Source organism: Pelodiscus sinensis, chromosome 22 (genome assembly GCF_049634645.1).
Source record: "Pelodiscus sinensis isolate JC-2024 chromosome 22, ASM4963464v1, whole genome shotgun sequence".
NCBI classification, from domain to species: domain Eukaryota; kingdom Metazoa; phylum Chordata; order Testudines; family Trionychidae; genus Pelodiscus; species Pelodiscus sinensis.
Genome location: NC_134732.1, coordinates 20,277,129 through 20,293,566, shown reverse-complemented (window position 1 = coordinate 20,293,566; position 16,438 = coordinate 20,277,129). Strand labels below are relative to the sequence as shown.

The 16,438-nt window shown below is 50.2% G+C and overlaps 1 protein-coding gene across 1 annotated transcript in view; it reads right to left on the bottom strand.

Annotated features, from left to right (window-relative positions):
• The window catches only part of NOTCH1 (notch receptor 1), a 105,276-nt gene that overhangs the window by 71,713 nt on the left and 17,125 nt on the right, over window positions 1-16,438 (bottom strand). The gene's annotated exons all lie outside the window — the stretch shown is intronic.

The window sequence follows — 16,438 nt, the reverse complement described above, 5'->3', positions numbered from 1 at the left end:
AGAGACAGACAGTCTCTCTCTTTCCTTCAAGCCTGATACACCCGTTCTTGGACGACCTTCCACGGGTGACCATGGTAGCAAGTCCCCTGAGGGTCCAGGTATTGCCTACAGGTGGAAAAGAAAGACTGTTTTGTCCTGTTGGCCATCTGCCATGATTCTTCAGGGCTACCACGGGACCGTTTCACGGTTTCAGCAACTTTCTCCCCCAACAGAGCTCTGACGCGGCAGTGTTTTAGGCTGCGTGGCCACGTTATTCCTTCCTTTCTTCCAAAGAGAGGTCATCCAAGGCCAGCACAATCCAGGGGAGGAAGGGTTGTCTTGTGGTTAAGTCACTGAGTCAGGAGTGAGTCCCTTAACTCCTCTGTCTCAGTGGGGAAAAAATCAGGAACTCCTTTCCTTTGTCGTGTCTATTTAAATGTGAAGATCTTCAAGGCAGGGGCTACTTCTTATGTAGTAGAATACTGGAATTCCTAGCACGAGGAATAACAGTAGTGCGAATTAGCAGCTTTAATTCGAACTACCTAGTCCGTGCTGAGTGTAGCCGTGGGCAGGTTGTTCGAACTACGGGCATTTAAAAATGGCGGCGCCCGGGAACATGCAAATGAAGCCCGGGATATTTAAATCCCAGGCTTCATTTGCAAGTTCGAATGCCTACATTAGCCACCCTAGTTCGAACTAGGGTGGGAGTGTAGACATACCCTCAGGTGCTATAGGACTCCTTGTCACTTGCAGATCCAGACTAACAGGGGTGGATGAAAGTGCTGCGGGACCCAGGGCAGCGCCGCGGGGCCCTGGGCAGTGAAATTTCACGGGGTCCCCCCTTTGACATGGCGCATGTGCGGGGCCTCGGGAAGCGCAGGGCCCGGGGCAGCCGCCCCGCTCGCCCTGCCCTAAATCCGCCGCTGAAGTCTAACACGGCTACCCCTCTGATACTATTTAAAGGTAGGCATTTTCTCAACATCGGAATGATCAAAATCTTAACCACGACCTGCTCTATCCACTGCCTGATGCTTCCAGGAGGCCACGTACGCGAGAGCATTCGGGTGAGAGGAAGCCCTCGTTTTTACACCTTGCTTTCTTTCAGATTTCTCCTGCCCTTCGGTTACTTGCGCTTTTCCAAGGCCAAGCACAAAGGAGTAACTTTAAACCCCCTAGGGTGGGCTGAAAGTAAATCATTGTTGGCCGATTTGGGGGGGGGGCTTACCAGAACACCACTGCTGTGTTCAAACCACGAGTTACGCCAAACACCTGCCTCTTAAAAAAAGAAACCCACAAGACGTCTGTTCGAGCCGATCTCTCCTCCGCAGAGCGTAAGCCCTTCCTAATAATGAGGGTGGCATGGTGGGTTTAGGATCAGGTTACTTTGAAACTACACCTGCAGTTTCTCACTGTGGTTTCTGGCATACGCATCCGTTAAGAAATTGGATGTTTCGTAATAGTCGCTCTGGGTTCCCAGGAGAGCGAGAGAGAAGTCGTAAGGGGTGGGGCGCCGGAGAGGGGCAGCAAGGTGGCACAAGAGAAGGAGTAAGAGTCAGAAGCCAATTCATGGCTTCCCAACACACACCTGGATCCTGGAGGCCGTTAGACGCATCGAAGACTTTCAACAACTACGTAAAGAATAAAGCGCCTTAAGAACGGTAGCTGGGGACAAGAGATCCGAGGGTAATGGGATACGGGGCCTTTCACTCCTGGGTCACTGGTTCAGATCCCACCCAGCTAGCTACAATTTGTGCTTTCTCCTGGCTTACAACCGTGAGCCGCGGAGTGGTTTGCCTGGGGCTGAGATTCCCACCTGTGATGGGGTGTTCACACCACACAAACCTGGAAAGGACTCAGTGGGAGTTAAGCAACCGAATAAGGCAGTGGAAGAGCGAGGCTTGGCACGCAAGTGCGGATGGGGGCTGGTGCCCGGCTGGGCAGGAGCAGGCAGGACGGGTCGAAAGCCAGGAAGTATGCCGCAGAAAGAGGGATGCAAGGTGGAAACCCGCAGTCATTCTCCAGGCTTAGAGGGGGGAAGGAGGAGGCCCAGAGAGGGAGTAGAAGTCCTGGGGTCCTGGCGCTGAGGGAAGAAGGCTGGTGGAGCCGATGGGGGTGGAGTAGGAAAGGGCTCAGGAAAACAGCAGCAAGATCTGAGGTGATGCGGCCCATGGCTAGGAGATCCTTGAGCCAGAACCAGGAGTAGCGGAGGGCCCAGGTTTCCCCACCCGCCAGGCGGGGGGAGGTGGAATAATCCAGAACAGGAGGATTGCTGGGAACGTTGCCCACACAGCCGGTCCAGTGAGGGAGGACTGTCTAGTGCAGGGGTGGGCAAAAGGGCCTCCCCGGGCTGGATGCAGCCCGCCAAGCGGGTGGATCCGGCCCGCGGAGGCCCTGCTACCCCAAATAGGACCCGGGGGCAGGGGAGCGCGCGAAGCCTCCTCCTGCCCTGCCAGGAGCATGTGGTGCTTTGAGGGGCCGCATGCTCCTTGCAGGGCAGCGGGGAGAGTGGAGGAGGCTTCGCGCGCTCCCCTGCCCCCAGGTCCTAATTTGCCTGGGAGTGGGGGAGCATGCCAAGCTTCTTCCAGGGCATGGGTGCCTAGTGGGAAGGGGGAGCAAAGGGGCTCCCCCACCCCCAGACCAATCATGGTCTGGGGGGGTGGGTAGCCCCGCCCCTTCCCATTTAGGCCCCGCCCCTTCCAAGGTGGCCCAGGGCTACTTCAAACATTTTTGTGGCCCCGGGGCAAAAATTCTTGCCCACCCTTGGTCTAGTGAGCTGGCCAGAGGGCTGGGTCATGAAGAAGCACACTGCGTCCAGTCAGAGAGAGACCGTAGGGCAAGCCGCCGAAGGAGGGGGCGTCAGACTGGCTGAGGGCTCGTCCCCAGATGAGCCACAAGGAGGCACCCCAGCAGCGACTAAAGAGCCCCGCGAGTCAACCTCCCAAAGGTCACCACGCCAGGTGGAGTGAAAACGGCCTTTGGAGACGCCATCCAGGGAAACAGCCGCAGAGGAATTCATCCCTCCTCGCTAGAGGCGGCTCCTCGAGGCTGAGTGGAAGAGAACCGACCACGAGACCAGGCCAGCGGCCCAGCTCGCCCAGCAGCCTGTCTCTGGCGATGGCCATAACCAGCCGCTTCTGAGGAAGGAGCGCCAAACCCAGCAAATAAACCCCCTTCTTCCTAACCCCCACAACGGGCAGAGGCCTGGAACCGGAGGCTTCCGCACATGATATGAGGGGAGCCCAAAGGGCCAGCAACTCACTCAAGGACCTTCCAGGGCTGGTACGGCAGCCCCTTAAAAAATTCACTGAGCCAATAAAAACGAGGCTGGTCAAAGCATCGCCAGGATAGTGACTCCGCCCTGCTCTTCGCCCCACGGAGAACTGTGCCGGCGCGTCTGTCCTTCCGTGGCTCCCCCCGCCCGGCTCCTGACAGGAAAGCGCTAGAACTGCGGGATCTCCCAGATCCCAGCCGCTGTTTCAACAACCAGGGTACGTCTAAACTACATGCCTCCGTCGACGGAGGCATGTAGATTAGCCAGATCGGCAGAGGGAAATGAAGCCGCGATTAAAATAACCGCGGCTTCATTTAAATTTAAATGGCTGCCCCGCTCTGCCGATCAGCTGTTTGTCGGCAGATCAAGGCAGTCTGGACGCGACGCGCCGACAAAGAAGCCTTTCTTGATCGGCACAGGTAAACCTGGTTTCACGAGGCATACCTGTGCCGATCAAGAAAGGCTTCTTTGTCGGCGTGGCGCGTCCAGACTGCCCCGATCTGCCGACAAACAGCTGATTGGCAGAGCGGGGCAGCCATTTAAATTTAAATGAAGCCGCGGTTATTTTAATCGCGGCTTCATTTCCCTCTGCCGATCTGGCTAATCTACATGCCTCCGTCAACGGAGGCATGTAGTCTAGACACACCCCCAATGTGGGAACCACTTGGGCCAAGCAGCGACGCTAAATTAAAACCAGCCCATTTCGCTTGGCACGCCTGTCCACGCCTGAGTTTATTAAACACCCCAGGACACGGGCTAGAAAGGCACAGTGGTTGGGTAACCAGCATGTGATTCTGAAGGATATCCAGTTAATAGAACAGGCAGCCGCACTCTTTTTTTAATGAAAAGAAAAAGCAAATTGCAATCCAAAGTCTTTGATGGGTTTTCTGCCTAGCCCACACTAGGGACGTGAAAGGTGAACCAGTTAGGGCTGGAGCAGCTCCCTACCCACCACAGACAGGGGGCTACCCTTGTCTGTGGTGGGGGGCCACAGGTGGGTTGGAACAGCCCCTTCCTGCAGTGGGTGCGAATGGGGCTCCAACCTCGCTCACCCCCTCTTTAATCAGTTAACCGATTAAACATTGTGCTTAACTTGTTAGCCAATTCCATGGTATTTTACTTCCCACCACCTCAAGATTTTAAGGAGTCTTTCATCTGAAAGCAAACAAAAGGAATTCCCAAGGCTGGAAATGCTGGTGTGGGAAGGCAGGGTGGTTGTGGGAAGTGTAGGAACTCAGGCTGCTGTTGTTCTTTCTAGAAGGGAGGGGCAAAACGTGTATTGTTTTGTAGGCACCGGGAGAAATATCTGGACAATTTTGGAATCAAAGTCCCCATTGTAATGAAAAACAATAGGACCCCCTCGCTAAGTGGGAAAGCCCAGACAATTCATGACAAATGGCTATGTGGAAGTAACGGCCTTTCAATGGAGAGTCCGGAGATTCATTCACAATAAAAATATACGATGGCAAACGAAGTGGCGAAGAGCAAAAAGAATTTAATTCCCACCCTCAGAATACACGCAGCTAAGCTTTTCTGTTGATGTTTGCATTCGTTTTCAGTGCAATCTCTTCCGCTGGTGTAGGCCAGTATGGATCTATTATGGGGTGGGCACTAAGCCAGAGGCGGTTTGCCAGGGTTAGCCTCGGGCAGGCTGCTGGCACTTTATTTACTTGTACCCCAAGTATGGCCGCTTACAACACCAGTTGGTTGCAGATCACCCTTCCTGGCCAATGGGAACTGTGGGAAGCAACGTGGACCAGTAAGCCATTTCCCGCAGTTCCCATTGGCTGGGAACAGCAATCCATGGCCAAAGGGTGCGGCGAGTGGCTGTACCCGCAGACACACAGGTAAATAAAACCCCGGTGGCCTTTCCATCAAGTACTCTCATATCCAGTGGCACGCTACCCTTGCTGCTAGAAGAATTCCCTGGCCATGTTTAATTGAGGGTTAAATTAATTTCATCAGGGATCCTTTATTCCCAGACACTATCTGAAACAAAACACTTCTGGCGCTACACGTGTAAACAATACTTCTAAAGCAGTCTCATCCCTGAAAAACAGAATCCAAGCCTACTGCAAAGTCATGCATCCATTCCAGTACAGCCTCTCTCTGACTTACGAATCGGTCACGGACCAAGCAATTGGTCGTAACTCGGTTTGTTTGTAAGTCGGACCCCATAGAGTTACACGCGATCACGCTGTTCGTAAGCGCGGATCGCGTTCGTAACTCGGGGTCCAGCATTTACGACAGTTTTGGTCGTAACTGCGAACGGTTGTAAGTCGACCGTTTGCAACTCGGGGACTGGCTGTATGTCCACAGGGCTGTTGAAAGAGCAAGGGTACAGAGAGCTCTGTGGATTAGTTCATAAGGCTCTAAGGCCTTCCACTCATACAGGTGGTCCCCACTATGGGACTTTCTTGAGCCAGGACAGCGAGCATGAAAAGAGTTTCCAGAATCAAGCCCACAAGTTGATTGCAGGTGGTCTAACTTTTGATATACCTCTTGGGAACCGGACCCACACAAACTTTCTACAACAACGAAGTACATGTCCTGGTAGCTTTCCACCGTACTTTCTACATTAGTTGCAACATGGGTTTGAAATTTTCCCAGTTTTGATTTTGCAATGAAATGTCTCATTAGAAATTTGTCCGGACATTTTGTGTGAGAATTTTCACTTTCCTATTGCCAGAATTTGGAGGAAAATATGACATTTTGACTTTTCTTTAAATGATTACCAAAAAGGATTAATTTTGGACATTTTAGTGTTATTAGAGAGTATAGGGGTACGTCTAAACTACATGGCTCCATCAATGGAGCCATGTAGATTTGTTTGTTCGGCAAAGGAAAATGAAGCCGCGATTTAAATAATCGCAGCTTCATTTAAATTTACATGGCTGCCACGCTGAGCCGACAAACAGCTGATCAGCTGTTTGTCGGCTCAGCGCGCTAGCCTGGACGCTCCCCTGCCGACATGAAAGCCCTTTGTCGGCAGCCCCGGTAAACCTCATCCTACGAGGCATAACGGGGAGGTCGATAAAGGGCTTTCAGGTCGGCGCGGGAGTGTCCAGACTAGCGCGCTGAGCCGACAAACATCTGATCAGCTGTTTGTCGGCTCAGCGCGGCAGCCATGTAAATTTAAATGAAGCTGCGATTATTTATTTCCCTTCATTTCCCTTTTCCGATCAGCCTAATCTACATGGCTCCATCAATGGAGCCGTGTAGTTTAGACACACCCTAAAAGTAGGATAGTGATAGAGATGTAGCCGTGTTAGTCTGGGGTAGCTGAAGCAAAATGCAGGACAATGTAGCACTTTAAAGACTAACAAGATGGTTTATTAGATGATGAGCTTTCGTGGGCCAGACCCACTTTTGATCTGAGGAAGTGGGTCTGGCCCACGAAAGCTCATCATCTAATAAACCATCTTGTTAGTCTTTAAAGTGCTACATTGTCCTGCATTTTCCTAAAAGTAGGGTGTGACTTTTTATGGCATATGGTGCCATTGTTCAATATCACTTTTGCAGCAAAGTTAAAGCTCTTTTATAGAATTAATTGACTTATGGAAAGCACCCTGCATCATATGAGTAAATGTATCTCTGCCTTACCTAGAGGATGACATACTTATTAGTATTAGGGCAGAATTGCATTTCGTAACCCACAAAATGTTGAAATAAACTTCCGTGCCAGTGGAACCATCATGTCACTCAGGATGAATAAGAGACTTACTTAATTTCTTTCCCCCAAATCACCTCATCTGTGTTTTGGCTAATTATTGAACTCTCCTATCTCCATATCTGGAGAAGTCTCATAAGTATCACATCCCATCCCTATATCCCACATCATTAATCCTGGAATTAAACCCCAAGATTAAAATCTGAAGGCCAACAAGAGTTAAACAACCTATATCCAACCCTGATTTATAAACAGCATGGGATTTTGAAAAGCTCATAATTGATGTAAGAGGCCGAATCCCATTAAGTTAGTGGGATATCAGACCTTCAGACACTTGGAGGGTTTTGAAATTACTAACCTAAAGTATTTCAGCGGTTGCAGTACAAGCCAGACAGAAAAGAGACACAAACAGACTGCAAGAATGAAAGAGAAAAACAGGAATAGGGATGGATCTAACTTGTGCTTCCCCTTAAACAACAGGAGGGTTGTGTATTTTAAGTAATAAAAAAAAGCCCCTTAAAATAGTTTTTGGCAACAAAATTCCTCTTTACAAAGTCTGAGTTTCAATAAATACATTTGAACCGACAAATATTTCCTTGAAGCTGCCTGATGTTTTGGTGGTTGGGTTTAACCAAGGAAACAGCCAGTGAGGGGAGAAGACTGTCCCTTCTACACCTTTTGCCTGCAAAAATCCCTGTGTCAACATGAAGCCCTATTGACTGAAAGCAGACAATAGGGGAGCCTCTGCCCTCCAGCCTGCCATCCCACATTCTTCTGCAGTGTTCCTTAGAAACCCACCTTTTCTAAGGAACAGCAGGCACCGTGAAAGGACCGTCTGTCGCCTTGCCTTTTGACTTTGAGGCCTGTGTCTAACGTTTTAATAGCAGCCGGGGGGCCAGGGAGAGGCAGGATTTGCTTTCCCCCCTCTTCTCTTTCCTCCAGGGTCATTCCTTTGTGGAGTCATTCCCCCATCCAGCAACTGTCACTATTCTTTTCCTCTCTAGCCAAGCAGACTAACCGCTTTCTCGCCTGAGCGTTCGGACGGCGAGAGGACGCCAGTGCTTTGAGGCTGATGGAGGCCGGCAGAAGTGCCGAATGGAGCAATTGCTGCCTTTAGCTGCATCATCCTCGGGACAAAAGGGTATCGCATTGGATCTGTTGGTTAGCCATAACCACATGCGTCCAGACGCCGCAAGTGACGCTAATGAAATGGTTAATTAGGGCTGCATGTCTCTGGAAGAGCCTTATCTCCAGTTCTTAAAAAACGAACACCTGCCCACTAGTTAGCCTAGTTGCATAAATCTACTTTTTGTGTCTAATATTGATATTTTAAGCCTAAACACACACCCCTACACTCCCCCACATCCACACACACACACACACACGCACGCACGCACGCACGCACGTCTCTCTTGCCAAGTCTCAACAAGTCAAATTAAAACAAAACTGTGCATAGCTACAGGTCAGTCACTCCATGCAGCAAACACTAAAAGAAACCTTAAAGTCGTTTGCCTGACAAGGCATTAATGTCACAAGCACAACCCCTTCAACGATGACCACGCTGGCAGGAGGACACAGGACTCGTAGGGCGGCTGACAGTGTGAACAGCACAAATGCTGAAGTCTTCTTTTGTTATCCCTCCTGGGGACCATCTTCGCTGGACACCAGGGCTGCATCTAGATTGGCAAGTTTTTCCGCAAAAGCAGCTGCTTTTGCGGAAAAACTTGCCAGCTGTCTACACTGGCCGCTTGAATTTGTGCAAGAACACTGACGATCTGATGGAAGATTGTCAGTGTTCTTGAGCAAATACTATGCTGCTCCCGTTCGGGAAAAAGCCCTCTTGCGCAAATGTATTTGCGCAAGAGGGCCAGTGTAGACAGCTCAGGACCGTTTTGCGCAAAAAAAGCCCCGATGGTGAAAACGGTGATTGGGGCTTTCTTGCACAAAATCGCGTCTAGATTGGCACAGATGCTTTTCCGCAAAAAGTGCTTTTGCGCAAAAGCGTCCGTGCCAATCTAGACGCTCTTTTCCACAAATGCTTTTAACGGAAAAACTTTTCCGTTAAAAGCATTTGCGGAAAATCATGCCAGTCTAGACGTAGCCCAGGGGTGCCGTGTTGCAGCCTGAGAGGGCCTTGACGGATTAGTCAGTGGCCTTCCATTCACAGGGTCACCGTCAAAGCATCATGCCACTAATTCTGGCACCTGGAATACTATCCTATTGGACGGAGGTTTGGTGATTGGGCTCAGAACTCACAGGTGGTGGTGTCAGAGCTCAGCAGATCTGGGCAAGAGAGATCAGCCCTCCAATGTCTTGGAGAGTGTTGGGAGGGGGAAGGTACCGTGAAAGGTGCTGTACAAAATGATGCCCGATTCCCCCTGCTCTGTGGCAGCAATCCCAAACGATGAGACCACTCACGGGTTTGCAGGATCATCCCTGGGACCTACATGCCACCCATCTGTCAAAAAGCTTTCGGCTTCCCGCCTGCCCCGGCTCCATTCACAAAAGAATAAGACACTTGTGAATGAAATGTTTTCCTCTTCGGCACTGGCTTCAAAACTCCAGCTCCTGGGCCAGCAGCAGAACCAAATATTCACCTACGGCCTGATCTGGCGGGTCCCTTTGTGCCTTCAGCTACATCTCTGCAACCTTTTAGGCTTCCCTGAGTTTGGACAGCTGTGAAGACCTGCTCTAAAGCCAAATCAAGACAACCAAAATCTCCACCCCACCCCACTGTGGATCAGGCCCTAAGTGACAGGATGGTGAGACATCGCAATAGCTAAACTCTGTAAAACTGAATTCTTCCTGAATTCTTCTGCCAAGTCAGAGCAGCAACATGGCATCATACATCAAACTGCTCCTCTTTATCAGACTAACCTTCTGGCCTTCCCATACATGCTGGCCTTGTATTGCTTTTTAACTGTAACATGCCACAATCTATTAAAAGCGGGGGTGGGGGGAGCAATTATGGCATCATTCAGACTTACAAATCCATTTCACAGCCACATGCTGTCAAACCTCCCCGAGTTTGGGGGAAGAGAATTAGGTTTAAAATCTCATTAAAAAGAAACTATCCGAGGTGCAAATACACTTTTTTGCAACTTGATTGAGCATGAAAGTTTCCCATTAAATTTCAACTCCTTTCCTCTCATACCTTCTGCCCATCATTTGCTGGAGGTTCAGGAGGGCTTTCAACCAATACCTAAACATTAGATGAACTGACTTTCCCAGTATTAACTTCAGACAGCCTTGGGGACCGAACAGGCTAGAACAAGCTGTTAACTCTCGTAGGGGGAATAATGGTCAGAAACAATATTCTGCTCTTGTTAGGTGAAATATTCAAAATCAGTTCTTGTTCCGAAGGCACCAGCAACCATTTTAGCATGGGCTTGTACCTAACTCTGAATGCAAATAATTTCCCCTTCCCCTCCCCGATTTAATCAGTTACGCATGAGCTCACTTACCTTGCTGAATCAAGGGCAGAATGAAAACTGCTGGGCTAAAAGCAACTCTGGTTACTTTTGAGTCTAAAGAAAAACAACAAACCAACCCTTCTCCCCCCCCCCCCCCCCCCCCCCAGTACAGTGACGGAGCTAGACAGGAAATAATCCAACACCCATCAGCCACATTCTAGCAGAACTCCTATTACCTGCGGCGAGGAGGGAAAGCTATTCACAACCAGGCTGTGCCGCCAGGGGTCTATCTCAGTTACACTGGAACTACACACTTACCCAAAACACTATTTACCCACCACCCTGATCCTTCTTCCATTCCCATCACTCACAGAGAGTGGGCGCCCTCTCTCCCATTCCACCTGTCTAAACAGATTCCACCGCACGGCGTTTCTGCGGCAAGAAGCGCCCCGCAAAGAGTCTCAAAGAGCTCGATGCATCATGTAAACAGAGTTTTCAATGCACAGGTAATGGCACATGGTGGGGAACAGACACAGAGGTTAAGGGACTTCCTAATACAATGGGGGCTCTGACTTTCTGCCCTACCTTCTAACGCACTGTTTCTCAACAGGAATGTTGGAGAGCGTGTAATTGAAGTGTCGTAACCACATCAAAATGTAACCCTTCCATGACTATTCCATGGTCCCCAGGGGCGGGACTGGCAGCCAGCACACGCCTGGCCCCACTGCCACCTCGCGTTTAAAACCCAGCTCCCTGTGCAGACCGGATCCTGCCTGCCGCGCTGCCTCTGATCATGGGCACTATTTATGCGAGGATTGGGGGGCTACTCCTGAGTTTGAGCCCTTGGCTTTTCATACGTGAGGTCTGCGTAAAGCTGCGTGCTCTGGCTCCAAAATCTTAACTGCAATTGTTTGAGCTGTTTGCAGCTTTGCCTTTTGGGGCTGGAAGTCCCTTATAAAAGGAGGGAGGCAGGTGATTAAGAAGAACAAAAGACTGGGCATTCAACTAATTAAGGGATGCTTAGATCATCATGAAAATATTGCCAGATACTTAAAAGACAGGGGTGGGGGCGGGGAGGAGTACTGTTTGGACCAGTTACTGTTCAACTTTTAAATGTTCTTGACAAAAGGGTGGCAACATTTGCCCCTCGTCCAAAATTACTCAAAATAGTTCAGTCCAAAGCTGACTGCAAAGAGTTACAAAGGGACCCACAAACGGGGCGAGTGGGCAACGCACGGGCAGATGGAATTCTGTGTTGATAAATGGAAAGTAATGCACATGGAAAAGATATAATCTCAACTATACACACAAAAATGATGGGGTCTAAATGAGCAGTTTCCACTCAAAAAAGAGATCTTGGAATTTGTGGACAGTTCCCTGAAAAGATCTGATCATTGTGGCAATCTAAAAATTAAAAAAAACCAACCCAATATTGGGATTCATTGGGAAAGGAATAGATAGTAAGACAGAAAATATCATATTGCCTCTATATAAAGTCATGGTGTGCCCACATCTTGAATACGGCGTGCAGATTTGGTTGCCCCATCTGAAAAGAATATATTGGATTTGGAAAAGGTACAGAAAGTGCAACAGAAATGATTAGGGGTAAGGAACAGCTTCCATATGAGGCAATATTAACAAGACGGCGACTTTTCAGCTTGGAAAAGAAACGACTAAACGGTGGGGGGGATATGGCAGAGATCGAGAAAATCATGAATAGTGTGGAAAAATAGAAGAAGGAAATGTTATTAACTCCTTCACTAAGATAACACAAGAATTAATGACGTATTTAAACAGCAGATTTAAAACAAATTATTTCTTCACAATCAACCTGTGGAACTCCTTGCTAGGGCATGGTGGAAAGGCCCACACTGTAACAGGGTTCCAATAAGAGCAAAATAAGTTCAAGGAAGTTAGGTCCATCAATGTCTACTAGCCAGAGTGGGCAGGGATGCTGTCCCTAGCTTCTGTTTGCCAGAAGCCGGGAATGAGCAACAGGGGATGGAACATTCCCTGTTCTGTTGATGCCAACACCTGGCATTGGCTGGTATTGCAAGACAGGATACTGGGCTAGAGGGACCATTGGTCTGATCCAGTCTCTGGGACGCGTTGGTTCGAACCAAACCCCTTGGTTCGAATTAACATTACTCTAACGTGTCCTGGCGTGCACTTTCACTTTCGAAACAGCTGTTAATTGGAGTAACCCGCTGGCGAGATCATGCTAATGAAGCGCGGGATATTTAAATCCCCGCTTCACTGACAATTTCGAATGCCTACATTTGCAGCCCTAGTTCGAACTAGGGTGCAAGTACAGACATACCCTGAGAGATTCAGGGCTCCTGTCAGCTAACTGCTAAGTTATCGGCCAAAAACCCTAGAATTTTTCAGTGCCTTAGTAGCCCTAGAAAGAGGTAATATGTGTGTGTGTGGAGGGCAAATGGAATCGATCCCACCCTCCAATTTGCTGTAGGAGGCAGCAAGGAGGGGGGCAGGTGAGTCCATGGAGCCAGCACGCACTTGAAATCCAGCTCCCCTAGCATATCAGCTCCAGCCTGCGCCCCACACTCCGTGCTGCAGCCTCTCCATCAGAGGCATTCAAGGGGGGAAGGCAGACCCGGTGTTTGTTGGGGGCCGGCATAAAGCGTGCTCCCCGCAGGCACTGGCTCCCGCCTCCCCCCACTTGCTGCCTCTGATACAGAGGCAGCATGGGGGGGGGGGAGGATGTGTGCAGTCGACAGAATTAACTGATAAGCCCAGCTTATCGGTTAATCGTGTGGTCATCTGCGCACTGACATCCTTATCCCCACCCCTGCGTAGGCTCTGCTGAGGTAAATTCAGGGCGGTGAGCTGGCTCTGCTCTGCAGCACTGCCGTTCGTTGCCACAGCTCTTCTGTTTAATGGGATTTCCATATGGAAGGTCCAACCAAGTTATTTCTCCTAATGACTCTCCCCATTTCTCCTTAGAGTAGGGATGTGAATATTTAACTGGTTAACCGGTAGGGGATGGAACAGCTCCTGCCTGGCTTGGACAGGGGGCTGCTTCAGCCCCGCAGATGTAGGGTTGCCATATACTTTCACAAAGCAGAGGGAAAATTGGTTAAGCAAAAAAAAAAAAAAAGAGGTCTTTAAATCCCCCCGCTCCCCCCGCCCACACCATACAGACATGAAGGGGGGAAGAATGTCCCCTCCACAGACAGGTGCTCCTCTGGCCATGTTGGAGGAACCCCAGCCTGCTCTGGCCAGAACACCCCGGTGTGGTGGGCGTTGGCACCCTGCAGGTAGGGGCTGCTCCAGCCAGGCTGAAGCGGCCTCCCCTTACACAGGATTTTACACCCCTACCTTAGAGCAGTGGGTTTCAATCTTTTTTCCCTTGTGGACCCCTACACATTTTCAAATAGAGGCACGAGCCCCTTTGGAAATCTTAGACATTGTCTGCGCCCCATGGGCCACATGTTGCAAAGGAGACATTTACATACTTCATCCACAGGATCAGCTAAAAACAGCACTCGGCACTTAGCTTATAAACTTCAAAGAGGTGGAATTGAAAGAGCAAATTATAAGTAAACCAGCTTTGGATACTGAGCAGGTAGGCAAGGGCTGGAAGGCCAGTGTACGGCCTGTCTTAGGAGGCTAGCGGGAGTTCTGCTCTTCACTTCAGTGGGAGCCAAGAATGAAAACTCCCGAGCCCCCATTTTTCACCTGGTTGAGAGGGGTGGGAGGCAAGTAACTTGCAGGCACACAGCATCTCGACTAAGATGGTAGGGACGGCCACACCGGATTTCCTTCGCTTGTGCTTAAAACTGGAAGCCTCTAAAGCAAGAAGAGTCGGGCTTGAACCATGTGGTTTTTTACGCTTGTAGGTTCATAGGTCTGGAAGGGATCTTGAGAGCTCTTCTAGCCCAGTCCCCTGCACTCACTGGCAGGACCAGGCACCATCTAAGACCACCCTGATAGATGTCTGTCTCACCTGCTCTTTAAAACCTCCAGGGACGGAGATTCCACAACCTGCCTAGGCAATTTACAAGGTGAAACTGTTCAGTACCAAGGAGCAAACCCCGCTCTGATCAGACTCAACTCAGCCATGAACGGGAAAGACAGCCACTGACTTTGGAGAAAGCCTTGATTTTGTGCATTGTCTTCCCGGCTAGAGGCCAGAGTCTCATCTTAATCCCATCCCTGGGGATGTGGCAGAACTCCAGACTTCTTTGGAGTTACACCAGTTTTGCCAACAGGAGAATCTAGCCCTTGGATAAGACAGCCTGATTTCACGTTCCGACCCCAAGGGCTCTGAGTTCCGATGTCTGTAAGACGGCAGAGAGGCGTAGATGGAGAAAATAAACTCCACAATAACACGCTTCCCTATCTGGCCCCAGTCCCCAGCTGGTGTAAACGGGACTAGTTTCACGGAAGTCACTGGTGCAGCGGCTGCAGCAGCTAGCCTGTTGCCTCTCACGTGAATTCTGCATCGTTCCAGGGAAATCAAACAATCCCAAACACTGTGTGTGATAACACAGGAGCAGAACTCTTTGGAATGCGATGGCTCTATGGGAAACTAGCCGCCTGGACTTGCCCCCAAAGCCTCTGATATTAAACTGAACTTCCTAAGGGATATGTTTTACGTTATTCACCGCAGGGGGCCTTCCTTACTGAATTACCCCTCAGCTGGGGCAACGGCAGAGCAGGAAATGCACATTTTTATTGGTCTAGTCCAGTGGTTCTCAAACTTTTGGGCCTGTGGCCCACCCCGTTCAATGCAGCCCTTTCCGCGGACCACCAGCCAACCATGCAGGATGACAAAATGGCTGCAGGAGAGGGTAAGGGTGCGGGGTCTGGCCAGGAGGTAGGGTGCAGGAGTGGGATGGAAGTGGACAATCTGGGTGGGGGGGAGGGTGCAGCCGTGGGGTTTCAGCGCAAGAGGGTGCATGAGGAAGATGAAGGTGCATGGTCTAAGTCTGAAGGGTCTGGCTCCGTGTCTCCTGTCACTCCCAGGCACCACCCTTCACTGCTCCCATTGGCTCTGATTCTGGCCAATGGGAGCAGTGGGGAAAGCCTACAGGAGAGCGATATCCTGCACTGCTGTTACTACATCCATCCTACAGCGGAAAGCCGGCGCTGGCACTCCAACCTCGTGCAGGGGTGGGGGGGCTGGAACACCAGTGCAGGCTCCCTGCTGCAGGGAGGCGACCCCCGAGCCTGTGGCCCACCTGCAAGACGATCGTCAACCACTAGTGGTCCATGAACCATACTTTGAGAATCACCGGTCTATTCTGCACGTGCAAAAAATCGACACTAGTCCAATACGTGCAAAACTTAAGACACGAACATAAAACTGGAATTGCTACATTTCTGTCGCTTGGGTTTTTGGAGGCTGTTGGGAACGGTCTCTTCACGCTCAGTGTGTACAGTGCCTAGCACAATGGGGTCCGGCTCTGTTACTCAGATTCCTAGACACACCACCACAAATAATAAAGAGAAATAATTCCGTCCTTCTAACAGCACCACCCGAGTATCATGGGGCCTCAGACAAAAACTGTGCCCTGAATGTGGCTGTGAAGGGGATGTTTAGTGACTGTGTTTCAAAAGTTGTCAGAATGACATAGGAGCAGCAAGCACCACTGACAAGCAAAGCAGCCAAGTTAATCCGACACCTGAGATCTGTCAAATTGCCCCAGGCCTTCAGTGGTTTTAATGTAGAATAAAAGCCAACCTACACCCAATCCGCCTGCCATTCATCCCAGGGGAAACCCATTTCGGGTTGTGGATCAGGAGCGAATTTGGCTCTTAAGGACTGATTCTGCACTCCGCTAGTGCCAATGGAATTACTCCAGATTTGCAAAGGGAGCTGGTTCCAGATTTACACTGGTGCAACGGACCAGAACACGGCCCTCCGCACGAGCATGGTGGAACTTTCAACGCCAAGGGCAAATTCTCCTCGGCTACCGCAGCGCCACTGCTGCCATGAGATGCAGCCAGCCAGAACACGGTGTTACAGCTGCCCTGTTTACCCCCTTCAAAGAGGAGGGAGGGGCACTTAGCCCTGGGGCTGGCTCTCTGGAGGTGAAGCTGTCCTGAGAGGATGAAACTTGTCACTTCCCTAGTAACCCC